We start from the raw sequence: 18681 nt of genomic DNA on the forward strand, positions 1-18681 counted from the left end.
ATATTCTCATTTTACAAAATGAAGTCCATTAATCACAGACCTTGAGTAATATGAGCTGTTTGTCTAAGTAACTTCAAGATCCTTGAGGGCAGGGACTATATCTCTTATATTTCCTACAGCATTGACAATATGGTCTTATAATATAGTAGGTATCTGTCAAACATTGTTCCTGGAACAAAGTAGGTACTCAATAAATGCTTGTCAAGTGATGAATGAATCATTCAGTAAATGAAGGCTCACCTTTTCATGTATTTCTGTCTTATTCTCCAGAAAGATCAAGAACTCCTTTTTGGCAGGGAAAAGCTTACAATCTGCTTTGCTTCCCTCACAATACCTCGCCTAATGCTTTGCATTTAACAGGAGACCAATTTATCTTTGTTGATTGATTAATTGATTGATTGAGAGAAATTAGAAGTGAGAAGCAGGACAAAAACAAGCTGCTTTAGTCTGTCAGTTGTTTGGAATCCTCAAAGATGCTGATTTCCTTTTGGGCTGAACTCCATAATTTCCCAGGCCTGGATCCAACAAACCATAGCCACTCCTCAGGTTGTGTTCATACAGCTTGAAGGAAAGTGGAAATTTGATCAGTGTGGAGAAAAACTTCTTCCCCTTCCCTCACATTCTATTTTTCCCTATGACTTATGTTATGGAAAAAGTCCCGATATCCAAAACAAACCAGAGGACTCTCATTGTGGAATCTGAAGATGAAGAAGTGATGGCTTGTGGAGAGCACTGTGAGGGCATTAGAAGTATGTTATAGTGGGAAAAGAGCTGGGCTTGGAAGTCTGGAGGACTTAGGTTCAAATCCTCCCTCTGACTCTACCTGGATTCCTACCATGTGGTACGTAACCTTTATAAACTCAGTTTACCTACCTGTAAAATTGAGAAAATAAGTGTCACAAGGTTGATGTAAGGAAAAATGTAGTAATGTAGAATTTTTTTGCAAACCCTAAGACTATATAAATATTAGCTGTTTGTTGTTCAAAGCTCAAAGGTTAGTGCTTACAGTGGAAGGAATGATTTTTTGGTGACTGTGTTGAAGTCATCTGGATGTTTTGAATATATTCTCTTACTATTTCTATAATGGTGGCAATAGTGGGGGGGGAGGGAGAAGTGATGCAGGGTGGAGTTGGGAAGGAAGTGTGTTATTTTCTGGCATGGGGATCTTTTCATTTAAGCATTATCGTTTTATAAAATGAACTCCATCAATCACCGACCTTGTGGAATGGGAGCTATTTATCTGAGTACCTTCAATCATAAAAATGAACAGGCTCTTTTAGAGTTCTCATTTGTGTAAGCCTATTTAGTAGTTGAAGAAAAACAGTCACCCTGAGGGCATGCATTCCTTTGCATGTGCTCTAGTGCCTCTCTGCTCCACCCCCCCCCCCCCAACAGCATGATACAGCATTGGGCCGTTCTTGACCCAAGCCATGACCTTAGGGGTTCTGACTCTGTGCTGCCAGGGTTGTGAAGACCTAAGAGTGGAAGGAAACTGGGGAATTATTGGAATGATCTACTAGCTGACCTCCAAAAGAAGATAATGTGTAGTCTCCTATAGAAGCCACCCTACCTCATTCTATAGACGTTAGAGAGATACCTGGCCTGAGGATTTTCCACCATTTTCAGAGAAGGATCATGGGATCTAAAATGGAAGGGAACACATATCTGGAGTTGAAAGTGATCTCAATGTATCCAGTCTTATCCCCTCATTTCACAGATGAGGAAAATTGGGACCAGAGGGGGAATGTGATTTACCCTAGGTCAAATAGGTCACAGAACTGGGGTTTGAATCCAGGAATTTCGACTCTAAATCTAATGCTCCCCACCCCCACCCCCTCCCAATATGTCAAGCTGTAATAAATTGAGGATTAAAAATAAAAAAGAAAAGCTTTCCCTTTGCAGACAGAAAGGAGTCATTCCAGACCTTTAAATTGAGAAACTCAGGGGCCACTTTTAATTATTTTTTGTGATACAAATCCTAGCATACCTTACCCCAGTCTCTGGATGAAGAAGCCTTAGGCATTTTAAAGATAAGTTTTGTTAATAACTTTTGTTTTTATGTTTCACCCATCTCTCTCCTCCATCATGTTCCCCTAGAGTCATCTATCCATTATTAGAAAGTTTTATTTTTTAAAAAAAGTAAAAGATATTCAGCAACATAAAGTTCAACATAACAATCATAAAGCATAAAAACTCTGACATCATATGGGTGGGCCATACTTGTGGACCTCAGACTCTGGAAAGAGGATACAGGGGAAATCTCTGCTCATATCTCTTTTTTCTTTGTATTTTCACCCCTTTGAATGTTTGAAGGTGTTTTGGTTTTTTCCTTCCCATTTACTTTATTGTAGTCAGCTAGGTGGCACAGTGGATAGACTGTCAGGCCAGCAGTCAGAAAGACCTGAGTTCAAATCTAGCCCCAGACACTTATGACCCTGGGCAAGTCATGTAATCTCTGTTTGCCTCAGTTTTTCCATCTGTAAAATGGGGGTGATAATAATAGCACCTTGAAGATTGTTGTGAGAATTAAACGAGATAATTATAAAGCATCTTAAAAATGTTAAAATGCGGGGTGGACAGGTAGCACAGTGAGTAAGAGTACCGGCTCCAGTGTCGGGATGACCTGGGAATCGAATCCCAGGCTCAGACACTTAGCACCCACCCAGAAACACCTGGTTGTGTAACCAAGCAAGTTACTTAACCCCTATTGCTTTAAAAAAATTCTTAAAATGCTATTTAAATGCTATTAGTTGTTACTGTAGTCGTGGTGTATATTATTTTCTTGGATCTGCTTGCTTCACTGTGTATTGATTCATTTGACTCTTTCCATGCTTCTTTCTATGGAAAGTTATTTGGTGGAGTTTTCTGGGCCTGGGGTGAGAAAGACTCATCTTCAAATTCTGCGTCAGATATTTCCTAGCTGTGTGATCTGGGGCAAATCACCTAGCCCTTAACATTAGTAAAAGGGCATAGATATTTTAGTCATTTATTTGTACAATTCTACATTGCTTGCTAGAATGTTTATTCCAATACACAGCTATGCCAATAATGATTTTTCCCCTATCTTATTGGGTCTCCTCCAACATGAACTATTCCTATCTATAGTTGTCTTTGACAATTTGCTCAGTATGAGGATCTTGATCTTACATTCTGTTAGTCTAGATATTTTATTTATTTGAAGGTAAAATTTTTGTGGGGTTTTGTTTTGTTGGCATATTAGTGAATGTAGTGGGTAGGTTATGATAATTCTTTTTATTTCTCCTGGTTTTGTTGTGATTTCACCTTGTTCATTTTTCATTTTTTTATTTAATCTTAGAATTCTTTCTTTTTGATCATGTGGGATTAAGGTTTAAAATTTGGTTAGTCTTTAAATTTCAAAATTATTGATTTTCTTTTTTCTTTTCTTTTCTTTCTTTTTTTTTTTTTTTTGCTTTTTGGAGGGCAATTGGAATTAAGTAACTTGCCCAAAGTTATACGGCTAGTTTTGTGTGTGTGTGTGTGTGTGTGTGTGTGGGTGTTACGTGTCTGAGGCTGGAACTGAACTCAGGTCCTCCTGACTCTGGGGCTGGCGCTTTACTCACTGCACCACCTAGCTGCCCCAAAATTATTAATTTTCAATTAACTGATTTTTCTAATTTTCAAGATTAACTCATTTGTGCTTAATTTGAGTTCATTTATTTGTTGGTTAAATTTTTTAAAATTATATTCAGTTAATTTGCTCTCTTTTCCTATTTTGTTAACATGTATTTTTATTTTTTTGTTTTTTGCTTTTTGGAGGGCAATTGGGGTCAAGTGACTTGCCCAAGATCACAAGGCTATTTTTTGTGTTTGAGTGTCTTAGGGCGGATCTGATCCCAGGTCCTCCTGACTCCAGGGCTAGTGCTCTATTCACTGCGCCACCTAGGCACCTCAGCACGTATTTTTAGAAATGTATAATTTTTCTGCATAAAGACTGTTTTAGTTTCCCTGTAAACTAGAAATTTTGGCATTTTGTCTCATCATTATCATTTAATTTCATACAATTGCTAATTGTTTTTATGATTGGTTCTTTGATTCACTTGTTATTTCATTATTGAGTCTCTATTTAGGTCTGGGTCTTTTGTTCATGCTCCCTGAATTGATTAGTGTTTTTAATGTTTCATAACCTATAAAGGATGTGTTTAGAATTTCTACATTTTAACATGTAATTGTACACTGTGCCCTAATACATGATCACTTTTTATAAAAAAGTGCTATATCACAGTGAAAAATATGTATATTGTTCTGTGGTCCCATTCAAAAAGCATCATAACTTTTTTTTTTAACTTTAAATTCTTGAACACTTTCTTCAATTCTACAATTTCCCATTGTTTATCTTTCTGTTAGACTTTTTCAGTACTTACAGGGGAAACATTAGTATCTCTTAGTATTATTTTATTATGTATTTTTAAAATTTAGTTAACTTTTTCCTTTATGGATTCAGATATTATGTCTTTTGAAGCATATGTTTAATATCAATATTAGTTAATTGTCTATGGTCACTGTAAACATATTGTCATTTTCTTGTTTATTTTTGCTTGTATTTTGAATTTTAATTTTTCCTTTTTCTGACAGCAAGATTGCAGCTCCCAATTTGTTTTCGATTTACTTGATCTATAAGAAATGTTGTTCTAATACCTCATTGTTACTATATGTATGTGTTTGTATTTTTATTGTGTTTCTTGCAATAATAGCTAGTGTTTATGTAGCACTCTGAGCTTTGTGAAGCATTATACAAATATATCATTTTATCCTGACAACATTCCTGGGAAATAGGTGCTATTATTATCTTTACAGATGAGAAAACTGAGATAGAAAAAAGCTAAGTGACTCACCCAGAGCTATATAGTAGGAGGCCAGGTTTGAACTCAAGTTGTCCTAATGGCAGGTCTAGTACCCTGTCAACTACACCACCTAGCTGCCTAGCTGTCATTAAAAACAAAACAAACAAAAAAAACATACACACACACTTTGATGCAAGACCATTTCCACAAACTTTCTTCTATTTCCACCAGTTTTTCAACCCAATTTTCCTCACAAAAAACTAACTTTTTGGTAGTTTTTTTTCTTTTTCTATACATTTATCCTAAGATTTTTGAAACTTTTTCTCCTAATTCTCTTCTGAATTTTTTATTCTCTGACTTAGAGTCTACATCTTTATTTATTCCTTCTTTAATATTTTTGTAATTAGGGGCAGCTAGTTGGCACAGTGAGTAGAGCATCGGCCCTGGAGTCAGGAGGACCTGAGTTCAAATCCAGTTTCAGACACTCAACACTTATTAGGTGTGTGACCTTGGGCAAGTCACCTAACCCCAATTGCCCTACCTTCCCCCCTTCAAAAAGCAAAAAAAAATTGTATTTAAAGTTTTTGAGATGCCAAGATGCCAAACAAGACAAACAAACTCTCTCTTCTAAACAATTTCTGTAATATTGCCTTTTTATATCTTGCCTGTCATTCATTTTTTGTTTTATTTTGCCTCACTTTTGAAAATAAAAATTCATGAGAAAAATAATGAGGATATAATCATTCCAGTGGTAAAAATTACTCCATCTTCTAATTCTGGGTCCATTTCTACTCTCTGCTTTCCACATTGATTATTTCCTTCCTATTTATCATGAGACCTCATTTCTTATTAATTGTCTTCCCACACTCTGAGTGGTATTGCTCTGAAGAGCTCCTATTTACTTTCTCCTGAGGGAGACCATGGTCCAAGAATATATAAATTTGTCTTAGAGAAAGTGGTCTATCTTGCATACCGTATTTTTGGTCAATTGGGTCTGACTCTGTAACCCCATTTGGGCTTTTCTTGTCAAAGATAATAGTTTGCCATTTCCCTCTCTAGCTCATTTTATAGATGAGGGGCTGAGGCAAACAGGATTAAATGACTTGCATAGGGTCATGATGCCAGATTTTTGAACTCAGGAAGATAAGTCTTCTTAACTTCAGGATTAATACTCTATTCAATGTTGCCTTCCTAGTTGCCCAGCTGTATACTTGCTCCTCCCATATTAGATCCAAGGGATGATTAACCTTTCCTAATATGAATATATATTTCTTCTTTCATGAGAATGCTTTGTAGTGGGACCCCTTACTCAATTGGATTGAATGCTTCCCCTTTTGCTTCCACTCTTTAAATCCCTCCTCCCATATTTTCCATTTCCTATAGCCTCTCTTTTTGCTGAAAACTAAAAAAAAATTGTCTTTCTTTGTTGTTCACTCATGGAATTGATTAGATTATATCCACTTCCCCTTTCCCTTTATATGCCTCTTCTATACTGCATGTTAGTTAGGCAAAATGCTCTGATTTACCAGCAGTATGATTGTAGGATTTAGAACATGGCCTTTTATGCTTTCTTTGCCATCATAACTTCTTGGATTTCTTTAAATTTCATTTTCATCTTTATCATCTAATGTACACTTAAAAATCTTAATAGTTCCTTTTATTTTTTGATCAAAAATCAGTCTTTCTCTTTCTTTTCTAATAGTAATCTCCAGAGATTGGGTAATTTATTTCATTATTTACTTTCCTTGCAGTTGTATTTTTTTTTTGTATTATTTTTGTTTGAAGTATTTGTAAGTCAAATATTCTCGAGTCTGTGATCCCCCCACAAGAATGCTTGAAATATTTTCATTCTAATTTGTTGAACATACCACTTTTTCCTTAAATTCTTTCCCTTTTCAGAGTATACAATCCCATTCTTTTCTGTAGTTTCTTGTGGGTACAGCATAGTCTTGTGTTATTAAAATTTCTTTTTATTTCTAACTGAAGGTTTTTTTTTTCCTGAATGCTTGCAGAACTTGATGTTTGTTGTTGTTAGAATTGTTAAATTTAATCACTATATGTCTTGGAGTTGGCAGCATGGGTTTTTGTTTTGTTCTCTTTTCTCACAAGTGATCTGTGGATTCTTTCAGCTGCTACTTGTTTTCATATTCAGAATTTCTAGCCAGTTTTCTTCAATTATTTCCTGCATCACAGGGTGCAGGTTTTTCAATTTGTCATGTTATTTTGGGAGACTTGTGATCTGTAAATTGTCTCTGAAAATTCTGTCTTCAAGATTAATGGTTTTTGCTTGAACAGAGATCATGTGTTCTTTTAAGACTTTTGCCTTTTACTTCTGTTCTTTCAGATTTTTATTCGCTTCATTATATTTCTATTCCAAATATATTGTTCTCCCTTTCACCTTTTTGAAGAGACACCTCTGGGGTTTCAACGTTTTCTGGTCTATAAGTTATTTCTGCTATTGCAGGCCATCAATTCTGATATTTGTTATCTTCTGACTTCCATGTTTTTCCATTTATTTTCTGGACAATTCTGAAAATCTAATTATCCCTTGCTCTTTTGGGATTTCACAGGGTTTTGTGTTTCATCAGGAATTGCTTCAATTTCCTTTGTCTTGTTATATTTATTTAGAGAAGTATGTAATCTTTCTAATATTTTAGTATTAATCCTTCCTTCTAATTTTAGTTGTTCAGTTGTTTGAGTTGTGTCTGACTCTTCATGACCTAATTTTGGGTTTTCTTGGCAAAGATCCTGGAAGGATTTTCCTTTTTCTTCTACAGATCATTTTCCAGAAGAGAAAACTGAGGTAAACAGGTTTAAATGACTTGCCCAGATTCACACAGCTGGTAAAGTATCTGAGGCCAGATTTGAACTCAGGAAGATTAGTCCAGGTCCAGCAATCTATCCACTGTGACACCTAGCTACTCCTTACTTTTGTATTCTCTCTATTAATTAGTCTGTTTGTACTCTGGGTTTAAATTTAATTTTCTTCCTCTTGAAATATTTGGTGGCTTTAGCCTTTTTTATATCCTTGTTTCCTCATGTCTTTATTTTCTGACTCCTTCCCCTTTTGAGGAGAGGTATATCTTGGGACTAGTTGCAAAGTTTCCTTAACATTTTCCTACATTGGGTGAATGGGAAAAACAAAAAAAACAAAAACTTTATTAAGTGTTTACTATATGCAAGATACCATGTGAAGTGCTTTACACATATTTTCTCATTTAGTTTTCACAAAAACCCTCTGTTGGAGGTACTATTGTGATGTCCATTTTATAGTTGAGGAATCAGAGGCAGACAATGAATGGTTAAGTGACCTGCCCAGGGTCACATAGGTAATAAGTGCCTGATGTTTGATTTGAACTCAGGTATTTCTGTTCCAGACCCATTGCTTTATCTACTGCCCCACCTAGATATCTACTTTTTACCAGTCTCTGCCTTAAGCAATTTCTGCGGAATACAGGACAGGTGCTACTTGAATTTCAGTCCCTTTTTCTTCCAGCCTGGTACAGCCACTCAGATTAGCCCCATCCACCAATTTTGTCCCTGGCTCTTTTACTTCCTTTTCTGCCTAGACTAAATCAAATTCTGCCACTTTTTGAAAATTGTAGGAAAGTAGTTTGGGTGTTCTATTTAAAGTTTCAGCAGGCTTGGGATTCCCTAATCTAGAAGCCATCTCAGAAAGAAGGAAGTCAATTTGTCCTCCTCTGACTTCCCCTTACACGTCTGGGCAGTCAGTATGTGTGTGTGTGTGTGTGTGTGTGTGTGTGTGTGTGTGTATTGTTTGTTGCAATGGAGTAAATAATGGGCAGGGTGTGGGGTGCTATAACAAAGTCTCTGAAGTAAGAGAGGAATTCCAACATGGGTCCCAGGTTTAAACCTATGGCTAAGTTTGTGTACTCTGTGAGAATATGGAGGGTGGCAGGGAGGGGAGCTGAGTGAATACCTTAAAGATTAGTGTACTACAGTGTTAATTCATAAGGCTCTTACATCATCGGATTTCTTGCTTTCTTGTTTTGTAGATTCTGCTATAATTTCTCTATTTTTGTGCTTAAGTCATGCTTGTCATTTTCATAATCTTCATCATCATCTTCATCTTCTTCTTCTTCTACTACTACTTCTTGTTCTTCTCCTCCTCCTCTTCCTCCTCCTCCTCTTCTCTTCCTTCTCCTCCTTTTTCATATTAGTGGGGATTGAAAGAAAATGTCTAGTCAGCCATCTTGTTGAACTGACCTTGAGCATTTTTTAATGTCTTTTGAATTGCTTTTCTTCTTCCTGGACTTCAGTCTCCTGATCTTACTGCCCTATTTGAATTGGATTTAAAAATTCCTTTGAACTCCTGTCACACCCTTGGTTATTAATCTGTATCCTTTCACAACATCTTTAGTACTGCAGTTAATGAAATGATAAAGTTACTATGTATAATTGAGGTAAAAAAAGATTCTGTTCTATACCCATAATTCCCCTGGTGACCATTTATGCCATATTTTAAAGTTATCAAAGTGCTTTACATATATTATATCTATTGAGCCTTACACTGCCATATGGAAGATGCTTTGATTATAACTGTCCCTGTTCTAGATATGAGGAAACCGACTCCCAGAGAAGCTTGGTGATTAGCTCATAATAATACAGCTAAAAGGAGCTAGGATCAGGACCCAAACCCAGCTCTTTTGACTTCAGAAAGTGCTTGCCCTTTCTATTATACCATGCTTTTTCTCTATCTAAGAAGAAAGCTTTATCAGATTTTCTAGTCAACAAAGGTGTGACAACCTTGAGGGGTTACTCAGATGTCCTCCATGCCATAGGCAGAAAGGTTATAGCTTTGCAAAGAGTGCCTGCCTGCCCAAATGCCTCCCCTCCCAGATTTTGAGCATTAATAGTGATACCGATAGGAATAAACTGGCATGTTGGTCAATACCTAGGCTCTCAAGGAAGTGAAAACCAAAATTAGTGAAGCCAACTGATATTTTTCAAAGGCTCTAATGATGGATCATATTTCTGTGGACTTGAAAGATTTATAACCCACGCACCATACACCTGGTGCTTTCCAGATGAGAGAGCACTAGGTGCTCAGAAGTGAACGGGAAAATGTGCAGCATTGAATTTGATTGATTTTCCACTTTGCTTGTATAGCTTTTATGGTGTTCCATTTTCCATTTCTCTTAGTTTGGAAATTGTGGTTTTAGATATTTATTTTCTTCCTTCACTTTACATTTACAATGTATATTTAACACTACCCCAGTGTGTCTATTTACTGTCTTTTGTGTTCCCAGGCCTGGGGACCTTGCCTCCCTCTGTGTTGGCTGAATAGTTTATGAAGGAATCTTTGGCCCAATCATTCAGTCAAGCAAAGGAGGGGTTAATTCTCTCGGCAGTTAGCTGTCCCTCCAATTCTCTCACGGATTCATTATTCTTACATTGTCGGAACGCGTTTATAATTTGCTTTTTCATCTCATCACTTTCTAATTTTTAGCCCTGAAATCTCACTTTCAGAGATTATATATTGATAGCTTTGAAATTTTTCATTCGTATTCTGCACCAGCTCTTTTGGATGTGAACTATTTCCTCCTCCAACTTCTTGATATAACTCATCTTGCAATAAGACTAAACAGCTGAATTATAATGGGAATGGGGCTTGTTTCTGTGGACGCCCAGTGACTGATGAAGACCAGGTTCCACAAACAAATCTGTTGCTGCTCTGTTCCTTGCTCAGATCTCTCTGTAGTTTTAATTATAATATTATTCCACTTTGTATTATAAAGTGCGTTTTCTCCAATCTCAGAGCTTTGGATGCTTCAGCTGATTAGAGACTGAAGTCATATTTGGGCATGTGGCCCATGGCACAGAATCAGCTTCTAACTTTTCAGGTCCCTTTTAATATCTGGTGAGTTCATATGATAGATGAGAAAACGGAATGGTTCCCCACTGGATCCAGGGTTGGAACCAAAGTGAACACAGTTCTCTTAGTTAAAGTAAATGATTTGAAAACATAAAACGGAAAGAGGAGATTAAAAGAAGAGTTTCTTACTGTCAAATGTTTATTCTGTGAACTGAAGGCCATTGCCAGGGTAATGATTAGGCCAAATTTTCTCCTTTAGGCCAAGGAAACTCCTCGCAACTATTCAAGCTAAACAGGCCTCTTGGTGCCATTGTTTGGTGTTAGGTTCTGTGGAAGGTTGAACTGGAGAGGGTATGGTGTAGGAGAAAGAGCTCTGGGCCTTTAGGCAGAAAGACTGGTTTCAGACGCTGGCTCAGCCACTCACTAGCAGGTGACCTTGGCTAAATTACTACAAAATGGGGATAATAATTCTTGCATTACTAACCTCACAAGCTTATTTCAAGGAAAGTGCTTTGTAAACTGAGAGGTACTATATAATTGTGAATTATTATCATTACTGCTATAAGGTAGATCTGCTTCTGCTCAAGGCCCATTATGATGCCTTAGCAGGGTGTAAAGGTCACCCTGGGTTCTTTAAGGCTATGTTGATAGAGTGCAAAGTTTTGTGGGGACCATCCAATTGGAAAGCCTTTGAAGAGCATTGGGCCTGTTGATGGACTGCAAACATACAACTTGTATGAGGTGAGTGAGGTTTTGCTCCGGTGGCCAACCGTTCTATCCTCCTTGATGTGTGACAGTGTACTATGCAACTGAACCCAGGCCACTCACTGTGGTCTGACCTCCCTCACTGTGACTCTCTCACTCTTCTTATAGTATCTTGTTTCTCCTCAACCATATCGTCCCTGGTGTGAATGAATAAGTGGTGAAACTATCCACTCTACCCATAGTTAACACTCTCCTCTGCACTGCAGAACTTCTGATGGCCTCTTCTCCCTCCCCCAACTATTTTTGTCCCAGGGAAAAATATCCCTGCTTAATAGCTTAAATAGATGGTATATCTGTTGCCTGAAGACAAACTCCATTAAGGTAACTGAATCTTATTAGTTTCATTATGAGAACATTGACCTACAGATGATGGATTTTTTTCAGCCACAACTCACAAAGGTCACCTACTGAGGGGCTGTGATCTGTAGCAGTGGAGGGACTGGCTACCTGAAGATGTAAGAAAATCAACAAAGGCATCTTTTAGTATTTGTAGGGTTGTCATCTGGAAAAAGGATCAGGTTTACTCTTCCGTAGGGAGAAATATTGACAGTGCATGTAAATTATAGGGAGGCTGAATGTAAAGAAATGTTTTCTAATAGGTATATATGTCCCAGACTACAGTGGGCTATGTTGTGAGGTACTGAATTCCCTTTTAGCAGAAGAGTTCAAGCCTCAGATGAATAACCAATTGTAAAGAGTGTAAGGGATGGGGCAGCTAGGTGGCACAGTGAAAAGAGCACCAGCCCTGGAGTCAGGAGGACCTGAGTTCAAATCCGGCCTCAGACACTCAACACACAAAAAAACTAGTCATGTGACCTTGGGCAAGTCACTTAACCCCAATTGTCCTACCTTCCCCCTCCAAAAAGCAAAAAAAAAAGAGTGTAAGGGATTCTGGGAGTGATTAATAGTTTGAACTAGCTGATCCATCTAACTTTATGATTTCCCTATTGCATATGCTTAAAGTTTTAGTTATGTCCCATTTAGAGACCCCATTTTTTGACCCCATTTAGAGTTTCCTTGGCAAAGATGCTGGAGTGATTTGCCATTTCCTTCTCAAATTCTTTTTATAGTTTAGGAACTGAGGTAAACAGGGTTAAGTACCTTGCCTAGGACCACACAGCTAGTAAGTGTCTGAGGCTGGCTTTCAACTCAGAAAGATGAGTCTTCTTGACTTCAGGCCCAACACTCTATCTACTGCTCCATCTAGCCCCATATCTTAACTAAATCTATATCTTCAACAGCTCTGCCTACAGTAGGGATTTAATGTTTGCTGATAAAATGAGAATGAATGAATGCTTTCTGACTCAAAGTCTCCCTTAGTACAGGGACAGACTTACACTGCATTGGCAATACATTTTTGGTAGGGGTCATCAGTCAACTATGAATCTACCCAACTGTAGTTTTATCTAGACCATATGTTTTCATCTTTCCTAAAAATGATCTTTAAGAAACAGAATTAAGATTTCTTAGTCCTGGCAGGGACCTTAAAGATAACTTAGTTGAGATCTTTCTCTTTGTAGATGAGGAAACTGGAGCCCAGAGATGTGAAGAGAACTTACCAGATCAAATAGTTGGGCAGAACAGAACCTAGAATCAGAATTTTCTTTATTCCCGGTCTTGAACTCTTTCCATTATGAGAATCAGAGTTCTAAATTGGGGAATATAAGAATGTGTTAGAAACCAAACACATTGTGAGGACCAAAGAGATTAGTGAATCTAATTGTCTCTGTGGTGCTCTTCCTACTTACCAAGGACTCAATTCAACCAGTACTCCACATGTGTAAGACCTTGTGATTAGTGCTAGAGCTAAAAAGATGAAAAAAAAATAATCCCTGCATTCAGTGGGTTTATGTTACAACAGGAGAGATATAATAAATGCAAATGAGTGGAATACAAAGTAGAATATAATCACTGTGAGAGAAATTGAAGCAAAATTTAAAAAAAAAACATCTGATTCATAAATTTCAGCTGGGTCAGTTTTGATAGAGGCAAAATGGTAGGAGCCCTAGTTGTGAAGCAGGTGATCTCAGGCCAAATTCCCACTTCTGAGTCTTTGTTATCTATGTAACCTTGGGGGAAATCACATTACCTCTGTCTAAGTTTTTTCATCTGCAGAATGAAAACTTTGCAGTAGACAATCTCTAACATAGCTTCCACCGCTAAATTCTATGATCCTGGATGTCACTTGAGTTGAACCTTAAAAGCAGGGAGAATTAAAGGGTCATCATAGGGGTTATCCATTTCAGACATGGGGAATGGCATGAATATTCTAGAAGAATATAAGATGAGGTTGGGGAAAAAAGAGTTTGGCTGAATTACAGAGCATATGAAGGGAACTAATGAGAGATAAGACTGAAAAGGTAGGTTGATGCCAGATTGGAGAAGGGCTTGAATGCCAGGATAAAGATGTGATATGGTGTCTGAAAGGTGATGAGAATTCATTGCAAATCAGTGGTTTTTTAGGCATGATTATAGTTGGAGAACCTGATGGTCAAAAACAATTACACACCATGGTCCCATGGAATAGGGCACTGATGCAAGGTTAAGAACTGTATCTGGACCTCGTACAAACAAAAAGGCTAAGGGAAGGAATCTGGGCCAAGAGTCAATGACACCTCAGAACTTGTTTTAGGGACTGTGAGAAAGTTCAAAGTATCCTCAGTTACTGTGAAACAACCCTTCCCTTCACAAAGGGGAGGACAGTAGAATGAACGTGTTAATGATGATTGACAGTTTGCTTTATTACATAATTGCATTTTTATGATTATATTATCAACTAAGCTTTTTCTAGCTTATTAGTTGAAACCACAATAGTCACTTATGTAGTACGTTAAAGTATGTGAAGCATGGACCTAAATTATATTATAGGAACCTTACAAAACCCCTCTGAGTTTAGTACCATAGCAGAGTATCTTAACCTGGGGTTCATGAACTTTAAAAAAAGTTGATAACTGTATTAAAATAATGGCTGGTTGTAATTTACCGTATTTAAATTTATGCATTTAAAAATATTATTCTATGAAAGGGTCCATAACCTTCACCAGATTGTCAAAAGTGTCCATGTCACAAAAAACTTTAAAAAGTTCTTTCTAGGGGCGGCCAGGTAGCACAGCGAGTAAGAGCACCGGCTCCAGTGTTGAGAAGACCTGGAGATCGAATCCCGGACTCAGACACTTAGCACCCACCCAGAAACACCTGGCTGTGTAACCTTGAGCAAGTTGCTTAACCCCAATTGCTTAGGGGCGGCCAGGTGGCTCAGCGAGTAAGAGCATTGGCTCCAGTGTCGGGATGACCTGGATCAAATCCGGGCTCAGATACTCAGCACCACACCCAGAAATAACTGGCCGTGTAACCTTGAGCAAGTTACTTAACCCCGATTGCTTTAAAAAAAAATAAAAATAAAAAGTTCTTTCTATAGGTATTATTATTCCTATTCTATAGATGAAAAGACTGAAAATCAGAGCTGGTTAAGTTAAAAGACTTGCATCTGGTACCTTATACTAAGTGTCAGATGCGAGATTTTAATTCAGGTCTTCTCAAGATGTTACAGAGGCAGCAGAGTTCCTTAAGCATTTTTTTTTTTGCATCATGGACCCCTCTAGAAGACTAATGACTCCATAACTCAATGTTTTAAATGCATAAAATAAAGTGCATAGGATTACAAAGTAAACCAAGGTTAGTGAAAATAAAGATGTCATTCCCAACCCCCCAAATTCACAGATTTCCTGAAATTTGTCTGTAGATTTCTGGATGTAGATACCCCCCCGCCAAAGTTAAGCTTCCCTGATACAGGGAAATGACCCAGAGTCTAGAAAATCTGTGTTCAAATGCTGCCTCAGACCCTGGGCATGTCCCTTAATCTCTCCTTTTCACTGTCCTCCTTAATAAAAAGGGGCTAATAATATCAGTCTACTGGGTGTTGTTGTGAGATAACATATGTAAAGCACTTTGCCAATGTTAAGGCACAACATATGGAGGTTAGCCATTATTATCCTTGTGCTGTATCCTCTAGGCACCTTATATGAAGGAAGAAACTTGGGGGAAAGTTCTTTGTAAAACTATGAACTCTTTGGAGTTCAGAAGTGCTTGCAGTGAAATGGTCTGGGGATAAGGAGGCCAGGCTGTCCAGACTGTTGATAGTCTTTACTATGGCGCTTCTTACATTCATTAAGAAGACAAGATCACTTGACTGAGAGAGTACACATACCGTCACTGGTGCTAATGCATTTTGGAGATTTGGTGAGCCCAATCAGGAGATGGAATCAAATCAGATGACAATGCTATTGCACATAAAAAAAAATTAAAATCCCAGACCTGAATATAAAGCAGCCTTTTCAGCTCAGGGCTTTGAAATAAGCTGGATTTGCACTAACAAGGTTTTGTAAGACATCCTTTCCCAGCTTATGTGGAAGTAGAGCTAATATGTCATAAAATAACCCTCTCCATAATCACAAAGAAAATCCATTTGGGTTTGAATCTTGTAAGATTGTGGAGAGGAGAGCATGTAGACCTTCCTCCTTTCCAAGGCTGGGCCAGTCACCCATGTTCTTGCCGGTTCCTCTCTCCTGACCTTGCTCCTTTAGCTATGCTTCCTGTCTTTAGTATCTTCAATTTCTTTCTTCCCACCGACACTTTCCTCTTTGCCTACAAACACTTCCAGGCCTCCCCATCTTGAAAAGCAAACCCTTTGTTCATCTCTCAGGCTAGTTCTTTTTGACCTTTTTTCAAACTTCTGAAGCCCTCATTCATTTCTAGGTCCTTAAAAACTAGCTTCTGTTCTCATCACTTTATGGAGACTGCAACACCAAATGCAAAGGCCTTTTCTTATTCCTCATGTTTGTTCTTTTTAACTAGCAGCTGGATGGTACAGGAGAGAGACAGTATTGGACTTGGAAAGATGCAAGGTAAAATCTACCCTCAGACACTTCCTAACTGTGTGATGCTTGGCAAGCCACTTCCCTGCTTTATGCCTCAGTTTCTTCATCTGCAAAATGGGGATAATTATAGACCCTACCTTACAGGGTAGTGAGAATCAAATAAGATGATGTGCAAAACATTGCAAACCTTAAAGTGCTATACAAATGTGATCATCACCTCCATCATCATCATCATCATCACCATCATCTAACTTCCAATGCAGCCCAGGAATTAACAGGACAATCCCTGCTTCTGGAAATTCTCTTTCCTTGGACCCATGCGACATTACGCTCTTCTCATTCTCCTGTTGTTTCTTTTCTGTCCTTTCTTTTCCTAACTACGAGTGTTCCCCGGAGCTTAATCCTTGGCCTCAGCCATTCTCATTCTTCCTTGTACATCTTGTAAAATTCATTTATTTTCACCTCCATGAAAATGATCCAAAAATGTTTAGGTCCAGGGGTGTGTTGGAGACAGCTCAAACCAGCTTGTGTCAACTGTTAAATTTTCACTATGAGCAATTACTATTTTGAAATTGGCAAATGCTATAAACCAGGGCTTCTTTATTGTCTAGACTCAAGAAAGCACGGGAGGAAATGTTGATAATAGAGATTAAACTGAAAAGAGTGTTGTGTGTATGCGCCTTCCCCTCTTCCCCAAAGAGCCACTTGTTAAACACTTTCTAGTACACCGCTACCTAGGTCCCATCTGACCTCTCCTCTGAGTTACAATTGTTTATCTACAACTATCCACCAAATACTTCCACTTAAATGTCCCATCAAACTGACATGTTTCAAAATAAATTCATCATCCCTGCACTGAAACTATTTCCACTTTCAAGCTTCCATCTCTTTATCATCAGTACCATCATTCTCTCTGTCACCTGGGCTCAAAATTTCAGTCGTCTTTGAGTCTTTGCCACCAATCCAAAATCTATCTGTCATTTTCAGTCTGACTCAACCTTTACTTCTTCCATGAAGCTGCACCTGACTAGGGGATAGTGATTTTTCCCTCTTTTAGATATATTCATAAAAAAAGGGGAATGTATAATAAGGGATAAGATCACTGCTTAGGGAGATGGGATGATGTGAAAGCAGAACTCTTGTGCTATTATTTTATTTTTATATTATATGCCAAGTAGGGGGAGTAGCTAGGTGGCACAGTGGGTACAGAGCTGGGTCTAGACTCAGGAATACCTGAGTTCAAATCCAATGTCAGATATTTATGAGCTGTGTGCCCCTGGGCAATTTACTTACTCTCTTGCTTGCTCCAGTTTGCCTAACAATAAAATAGGGAATCACAAAGATACCTACATCACAGGAGTCCTGAGAGAACCAGATGAAAGAATATTTCTAAAATACTTCCATGATGTCTGGTACACAGTAGGCACTTAATAAGTGCTCCTTCCTTCCTTTCCTTCTTTTCAATTCAGGGTGACATATTTAGGAAGGATATTGATAAATAGGGGACCAGAAAAGGGTGACCAGATTGATGAAGGTTCTAGGAATTTTATCATACAATGTTTAACTGGGAAAAGAAAAGATCTAAGGGGTGGCCAGGTGTAAGGGTTATGGGATTTAAAGATCTCCCATGCCCCATGGACGTGCTGACATAGCAGAGCAAGAGAAAGTGAAAAGCCGAGCTAACGGTCCTGCAGTTGGCAGTTGGTGGCAGTTGCCTTTTTTTTTTTTTTGAGTAAGGACTCCTGCTGAGGACTGCCAGGGGCCGGAGCTGCTGGGAGTGCTCTTCCAGGACGCTGGGTGGTTGCTGTGAGTGGGGAGAGGAGGACCTTTGCCTGAGGTAGCCTGTTCTGTTTTAAAGGCTTGAGAATGTGGGTGCTTTCTACTTTATCTACCTGTGCCAATATCATAACTACTCTGATGGCTTTCACTTTCTGGTTTTGGGACTCAGACTTTTGGTATCTTAATAAATTTTCTAGTTTATTTCCCCAAATGGCAAACCTGACATATTTTGTGATGGATAATTATATCAGCATATTTGTAATCTCTATAGGCATTGTGAATATGGCATTGCTGATACACCAGGTGGCTCAGCAAGTAAGAGCGCTGGCTCCAGTGTCAGGATAACCTGGGGATCAAATCCGGGCTCAGATACTTAGCACCACACCCAGAAATAACTGGCCACGTAACCTTGAGCAAGTTACTTTACCCCAATTGCTTTAAAAAAATAAAAGAAAAGAAAAGATCTAAGGAAACAGGGTCCATGTTTTCAGGTATTTGAAGGGCCTTCACATAGAAGTAGAATTTGTTGTTTCAAACCTGAGGGAAGAGCTCTGAACAGTAGATAGAAGGTGCAAAAGGGGAAGACGAATTTAAGGGGAAAATTTTCCTAACATTTAGAGCT

General features: G+C 38.2%; 1 long non-coding RNA gene across 1 annotated transcript in view; it reads left to right on the forward strand.

Annotated features, from left to right (window-relative positions):
• The first annotated feature begins 588 nt into the window (after positions 1-588).
• LOC138150418 (uncharacterized) overlaps positions 589-18681 on the forward strand; it is a 126136-nt gene continuing 108043 nt past the window's right edge. Inside the window, exon 1 of the long non-coding RNA XR_011165567.1 lies at positions 589-841. This is a non-coding gene — a long non-coding RNA (uncharacterized lncRNA). The remainder of the gene's footprint in view (positions 842-18681) is intronic.

This window comes from Petaurus breviceps, unplaced genomic scaffold, assembly GCF_028583685.1.
Source record: "Petaurus breviceps papuanus isolate PSGF00001 unplaced genomic scaffold, PetGlider_PUasm1.0 140, whole genome shotgun sequence".
NCBI lineage: Eukaryota > Metazoa > Chordata > Mammalia > Diprotodontia > Petauridae > Petaurus > Petaurus breviceps.